Source organism: Chaetodon trifascialis, chromosome 6, assembly GCF_039877785.1.
Source record: "Chaetodon trifascialis isolate fChaTrf1 chromosome 6, fChaTrf1.hap1, whole genome shotgun sequence".
NCBI lineage: Eukaryota > Metazoa > Chordata > Actinopteri > Chaetodontiformes > Chaetodontidae > Chaetodon > Chaetodon trifascialis.
The window spans coordinates 19,116,773-19,124,307 of NC_092061.1; the positions used below are offsets into that span (position 1 = coordinate 19,116,773).

The following is a 7,535-nucleotide window of genomic DNA, read 5'->3' on the forward strand; positions in this document are numbered from 1 at the left end:
GTTTTCCAAGACGACACCCCTCTGACTCTCTGACCTGGCGCCTGGGTGCTTGACGTGATGTCACTTTCAAGGCCGCACTCTCACGAGTAATTAATGTCGGACTCTGCTGTGAAGGTGGAGACATACAGCGCCGGTGTATTTGCGACAATAAAAAAAAAAATTGAAGGAGCGGTGGCTACGATTTAGGAATGGCGGCCTGCCACTCCTAAATGAATGTAGAGGAAACACTGTGGATGTGCTGTTCCTCCAACACAGCCCAGTATGTGTGTAATCTTAAGAGTATTAGAGTGCCTGTAGACACAAATGTGAGGTGGTGTTGAGTCATTGTGCAATAAAACTGTAGATTAGATTACTTTTCCACAGGGGTAGTAATGGTGTCATTGCTCTCTCTTTCTCTTTATACACACACACACACACACACACACACACACACACACACACACACACACACACACACACACACACACACACACACACACACATAAACACATGTGCAATCTCGTTTCCAAAAAGTTTGGACATTGTGTAAAACGTACATAGAAATTGAATGTGATGATTCACAAAACGCTGAAACCCCAAATTTAACCAAAAATAGCAAAAGACAACATATCAAATGTCGAAATAGAAATTTAATTGATTTTGAAAATTCTGTCTTCATGTAGAATTTGATGGCAGCAACATGTTTGAATAAAGTTGGGACAGGCTCATGTTTAGCTCTCTGTTGCGTCACCTCTTCTTTTAACACTTTGTCAGCGTTCGTTTGGGAACTGAGGAGACAAACTGCTGTCACTTTGGAAGAGGAATGTTCTCCCATTCCTGCTTGATGTACGATTTCAGCTGCTCAACAGTTCAGCGTCTCCTTTGGTGTATTTTATGTTTCATAATGCACCAAACATTTTTAATGGATGACCAGTCAGGACTGCAAACAGGCCAGTTTAGCACAGCCATGCTGTTGGAATGCATGCAGAATGTGGTTTGCCATTGCTGATATAAGCAAGGCCATGCCTGAAAAAGATGTCGTCTACTTGGAAGCGTACGTTGCTTCTCAAACTGTTGCAGTATTTGGCAGCACAGTCTGTCACACATTGGTGAACCCCTCCCCATCCTCTTTAGGATGCTCTTTTTATACCCAATCATGTTACTCACCTGTTGCTAGTTCATTGTGAGATGTTCCACCAGCTGTTTTCTTTTAGCATATCACGACTTTTCCAGTCTTTTGTTGCCCCTGTCCCTCCCAGACGTGTTGCTGGCATCAATCATCATTATAAATGAGATTATCATTTTCAGAAAACAATGACATTTCTCAGTTTCAACACTTGGTGTGCTGCCTTTCTGCTATTTTCAATGAAAAATGCTGTTTCACTGTTTTTGGAAACAGGGCTGTATGTATGTTTTTGTTGAGGCAGTCAGAGGTGATCTCAAAAAATGCCTTTGGTTTCGTGTGTGTGCGTGTGATGGATGGATGGATGGATGGATGGATGGATGGATGGATGGATGGATGGATGGATGGATGGATGGATGGATGGATGGATGGATGGTTTCAAAGTGAGGGCTTTTAAGGTGCATGGTTTACACATTACATTTTAACAGCATTTAAGTGATGATATACTGTGTTATACCTTCCTGATCTGACAATTCAAATGAGATCTTGTGTGCTCTCAACCGTCTCTGAAGTCAGTCTCAACATGTTCAAAACATTCATTTTAACCTCAGTTCTGGACATTGCTTGTTTGTGCGGCAGGAATTCCCTGCTGGACGAATTGAATTGAATTGAATTGAATTGAATTGAATTGAATTGAATTGAATTGAATTGAATTGAATTGAATTGAATTGAATTGAATTGAATTGAATTGAAGTCACCATGGCAGGCCTTCATTAGATACCTTAGCCTGTCGGGTCAAGACCTATGCAAGTATTTTCTCATGCAGCAAGAATTTGAACCTGTTCTGCTCATATGTACAGTGAAAACATCATGATAGTGTGTGGGTAGAGAGTGAGAGTAATTCCAACTTTCTGTCTAACCCCAATTATCCCAAATCTAATGTCTCTCACTTCTCTAAATGTCTCTTACACAACAATTCTTTCCAAGACACCAGGACGTACTTCAGGATATACAACAGTTTATTACACAGCGTGCTTATATTTACAGTTACACTGCTAGTATGAAAGAAACATGATTGATATTCACGATTTCACCAAGGTCTGAATCAGGCTTGTAACCTGAAGCTGGGTCAGCATTAATGGCAGCCCATGAGTGAAGTGGATCATGAATATTGTTGCATTAAAGAACCCCAGGCTGTTTCAGCAGAGATTATTGTAGAGATCTAGTCAACCAAATACACTGTGGTGAAAAAACAAATCTCACAAAAATAAGAAAACTTTAGCCTTTGACAGTAGAGTATATAGAGTTATAAACTGGCATGTTGAATTTGAAAGACAGGGCTTAACAGAATTTACCAGGAGGAGAGGTGAAGAGACATAATTGTATTACTGTAGGTTTAGGATGCAGTGTCAGAGTTTGACCCATACTAGAGATTAAAGATCAGGATATCTCAGGTTCAGGAGCATGCCTTTTTAAACAGCCTCTCCCAAGTCCCATAACTTTACTTGAATTGCAAGAGTACCCATTTCATTAAGTTTAACAAGAAGACACTCAGCCACCAGAGAATGACAGATGATCTATATAATGCCCCTGTCTGCTTGGTCCACAGCTGGAGTGGATCTGTTAGCGTGCAGGAGGAAGCAGAGGAATCTTGAGTTATGTGGTAGAAGGCGAAGCTGAGTTGGTGATGGATGCCTGAGGGAACAAATAAGACAGAGAAGAACAGTGAGGGCCTGTTTCAGAATAAATAGAGGCATGGCAGTGAACCACAAATTCAGATAGTGATTCAAAGTGATGGATGACAGAGTGGATGAGGGGGGAATGTGGAAAATGCCACTCAAGTATAAAGAGATTCAGAAATAATCAGGAAAAAAATCAGCTCAAATAAAGGGCGGAGAGGCAAAGTGAAATGATGCGTTCTCATTTATCAACTGAGAGCATTGACCTCTTGTTTCTGGAGAGTCAAGTTCTAAACAGTCTGCAACAAGAATCAACTGTGCCCTTTCCAAAACTGATGTAACTAAGCAACATATTCTTTTGCTAACGACATGGGATGGTGATGTCTCCTGGTCCAACACTTTGGTCCTGAATGAACTATCTCAGCAGCTGTTCGATGGATTGATGTGACAGCTTATACATCCATGTTGCCCACAGCATGAATTCTGCTGACTTTGGTGATCCCCTGACTTTCCCTCTAGCACTATCAGCACATCAGAGTTTTCTCAAAATTCCCCTCCTCCTGTATGCTTGCCATCACTCAGCTCAGTATATAAACCAGGGCTCTTCTCCCACTCTGCGCCCGCTCATTGCTGCTTACATGCTTACATTGCTGCTTACATTGCTTGCATGTTTGCCTGACTTCCTGCTCCTTTGCCTGCTACCTGCTGATCCTCGTGCCATTCCAGCCTGCCCACACCATTCACCATCGCTCCTCTACTCCCAGACATCTTCTCCCAATAAACTCTCTCAAACCTCATCTTTTTAACTGTGTCTGTGTCCTGTTTAACAAGCAGCACTGTGTCCACTGTATTTAGTACTGTGGTAATCTATCACAAAATGTAGTCTCTAGCTAGTATCCCCCAGTGCAAAACCATCCATCCATCCATTTTCTAAACCGCCTATCCCTTTCAGGGTTGCGGGGGGGCTGGAGCCTATCCCAGCTGTCAACAGGCGAGAGGCGGGGTACACCCTGGACTGGTTGCCAGTTGATCGCAGGGCAACACACAAGACAGACAACCATTCACACTCACACCTAGGGGCAATTTTAGAGTCACCAATTAACCTAATGAGCATGTTTTTGGTCTGTGCGAGGAAGCCGGAGTACCCGGAGAGGACCCACACACGGGAAGAACACGCAAACTTCACACAGAAAGGCCCCGCCCGGGGATTGAACTGGCAACCTTCTTGCTGTGAGGCACACGCACTACCTGCTGCTCCACCGTGCTGCAGTACAAAACTATTCTATTTTTAAAGTGGGAAAACATTTTGAGGTAAAAGTAGATGCAATATAAAACATAAAACATAAGTAGCATACAAAATGAGTTTGGAAGAAGAATGAAAACCTACCTCTACTCTATCTCTTCATCTGTGACATGAACACAGTCATGAGGGGTTTCACTGAGGAAGAAAATGCATTGCCTTGTTTGAAAAAGGGAGAGATACTGCGTGGGTTCAACCACAGATCGCAAGCCGTAATGTTCACCGCATCCCAGGTTTTCCTTCTCAAACCAGTGACTATCAGATATATCATCTGGAATGTTTTCAGCAGCAGTCTTCTCCAGCTGTGAACACAAAACACAATGCTGAGGTCCCATTTTAGGCACTTCGCAGGAAGCACTCACACCCTGCAGGGTCAAAAAGTGGCTCTAAAACGTTTGCATGCTTCTTCTTGGAGAAATCAGCTGTGGTCAGAGACGGAGGTAGAGAGAGGGGTGGCCATCTGAACACTGGCTGACCCCTTTTCTAGATGTTTTAAAATTGGCAGGGCTGTCAGCTTAGTTTCAGAAGGTTACAGTAGAGTTAAATAGTGAATAAATATTTCCATTACAACTTCTCAGTGTAATCAGCACCTCCCCCGTCGATCCAAATCTGGATATTCATTATATTCTTAACACATTATTTGTCATTAAACTATGGCTTAATAAAGTTGCATAGCTCAATATATCCTGTTTTGTCCTCAGTTTTCCATGGCAGAATGGCCTAAATACTGCAATATCCATGAGTCTGCTGGTGCTACACAGAAAAAAAAAAACAGTAAACAGCAAGAATTCAGAGCCTGTATCACTGAATTTGTGTTTAACGGTAATCAGCATTAGCACATGACACAATGTAAAGCTCTGTGACTGGATGATTCTTGGGAGTCGTAGTCACCTCCGTACACAGGTCTGCACCTGTGACCTTTATGAGAACCTCATGTTTTGCAATGCAGTTGTTTATCTTTATAATGGGTGATTTAACATGCAGGGTTTCATGCTGATTCAAGGGGCGGAAGTGCTCCAACTGCGTGTCATATAACATTGCATAATGGGACTTTTACTTCTGGAACCTGGAGCGCCCGAAATAACTCCCCTTTCACAACTTCCATCTCAGTCCTCACAAATGATCGTTGTCTGCTCTGCGCTGTTTCGTACTGCTCTATTGGTAAGATTTGTGTATTTTATCACATACTGACGAAAATGTCAAACTTTTTACAGTCACTTTTCTAGTCTGCAATGGGTTTCATACTGAAAGATGGATACATGTTACATATATGTTGTGAAAATTAATAATGAACTTTTGAAAGATGCCTTCACAACCTCTACTGAATGAAACAATTCGGGATGAGGGTGCATGATTGTCCCAGGAATCAAGAAAATAACTGACAACAAATGAGTCACCACCAGCGTTACTTGCATTTCACAGGTACACTATTTTCATGCTTTTTACTGACCTGTCCATAATTTATGCTGAGCACAAACTTATGTACATGTTTATATTTACCGTCAGGCTGTTTCCATCCACTCTTGGCAAATAGTGATCATTGCCATGCTGGAAATGTAAAGCCATCTGGTTTTTCTGGTCTCTTTCACGTCTAAATATGTGCACTGAAGGTACTGAGGAAGAAGCAAGACAACATGTTTACTTTGTGTCTGAGTGGATAGATAATAATAATCTATAATCATTCAAAATCAGATTCAAATCAGACAGCCACTCACAGCAGAATCCCATATACACACTTCACACAATCAAGATGGAGTCGAACACACAGATCAGTGTGGCATTAAATTGGCCCAAACAATTGTTCTGTTTTTTTTTAAATAGCCGTGGTCTTTAGAAAATAGATGTACCACCTTTGTTGTCTTTTTGACGCTCGACAGCGCACAGCTTCAGTCCATCGTGGAACTTCCGGACTGTCACATATTTCCCCTCTTTAATCTTCAGAACAGACAGGATCATACTGTCTCCTCAGCGGTGGTCTGAATGAGGGGAGGGAAGAGCCTTTAATCAGTCACACACACAATCTGCAGTGCTTCAGGAAGAACCCATAGAACCCAGTTTTCCAAGAGAACATTGCGCAGTACCTAAGTGTTTCATCTGACTATCAGAAAAGACAAACAAACATTTGCCTCGTGTAATCTCACCTCTCCTTTACGTTTCAATGACACTTCGAATGTTTTGGGCTTGTGATGAAACATTTATGCTCACTGCAGATCTCTGATTATCAAGGCTGCAAACAAATGTGCTCACAGCTGAGTGGAGTACAGTATTTTTGCACGCCAGACTGCTAAACTACTCACACAGATTCCAGTTTAATGCACAGGTATATCTTTAAATAAAATTACAGGCAATTGATGGCAATAAGAATCTCAGTGTCTCCTTAAAGGTACATTATTTTCAATTATTACTGGTTAATCTTTTGATTGTTTTCTCGATTAATTAATTAAACTTATACTAATTAGTGACAAAAATATCCTAACCTAATGCAAAATCTTCAAATGTATTTTGTCTGATCAGCAATTCAAAACCCAATCATTTTCAATTTAAAATGCCATAGCAGAGATAAAGCAAATTTAAAGTAGTTGCTGATCCTTTTTTCCAACCACTGACTAGTTTCAGCTCCAGGTGCAGCTCCAGGTCATCCTCCCCTCTCTCCTCATGTTTCCTGTCAGCCTCTGCACTAAAAAAACCAAGGCAAAGAGGCGAAATGCCAAATACTACTAATAGTAGTAGTAGTAATAATAATAATAATAATAATAATAAAAGCAAAAACATGATAATCTTAGAAAACATGAGATATGATTAATATTGTAGATTAGCTACCCAACAGAATAGAGTAGTTATCACCCCCCTTCAAGTGAACCATGAACTCACCACTGTTAACAATCCAGTAGTCCAGTGGTGAAGGAGGTATTCAGATTCTTTACTTAAGTAAAAGCACCAACGCCACACTGGAAAAATACTCTGCTGCAAGTAGTGCACTGAAAATGTCTCTAAATGACTATTGTTCTGGCATCAATAACACGGTGCGTCCTGCAGACTGCAGTGCACAACGACAGTGATGCAGCAGAATGAGGAGGCTGCTGCCTGCAGGCTGGCAGTAAGTGCACAGACCTCCTGCGCTGTCCTGACAGGTGAACCAATGCCAGTCAGGTTAAGGTCTACGGGGAGGTGGAAGGTAGGGTTCGTATGTATGTTTGAAATCACTCACCGCCAGTGATACCAACGTCGTGAAGCCGCGGAGTCGAGCCTGTGGCTGATGGAGCGCAGTGGGCGCGGTGTGCTGCTTGCGCTGCGGCCCTGCGCACCCTTTTAAACCGGCGGCCCTGCAGACTGACGCAGGCTCTCCGAACGTAGCTTGAGTGTGTGCCAGCAGGTCACGGTGGGATGGACCGAAACACATCATCCTCGGAATTTTGTCTTGACTTTTTCTGGTATTTTGTTTTTACTGTCGTCC

At 42.1% G+C, this 7,535-nt stretch overlaps 1 long non-coding RNA gene across 1 annotated transcript; it reads right to left on the reverse strand.

Annotated features, from left to right (window-relative positions):
- Positions 1-2,621: 2,621 nt before the first annotated feature.
- On the reverse strand, positions 2,622-7,088 carry LOC139332928 (uncharacterized). Its single transcript, XR_011602302.1, has 5 exons — positions 6,956-7,088; positions 5,929-6,057; positions 5,582-5,694; positions 4,169-4,383; positions 2,622-2,797 (listed from the first exon to the last, which is right to left on the reverse strand). It is a non-coding gene; the product is annotated as an uncharacterized lncRNA (long non-coding RNA).
- Positions 7,089-7,535: the final 447 nt, after the last annotated feature.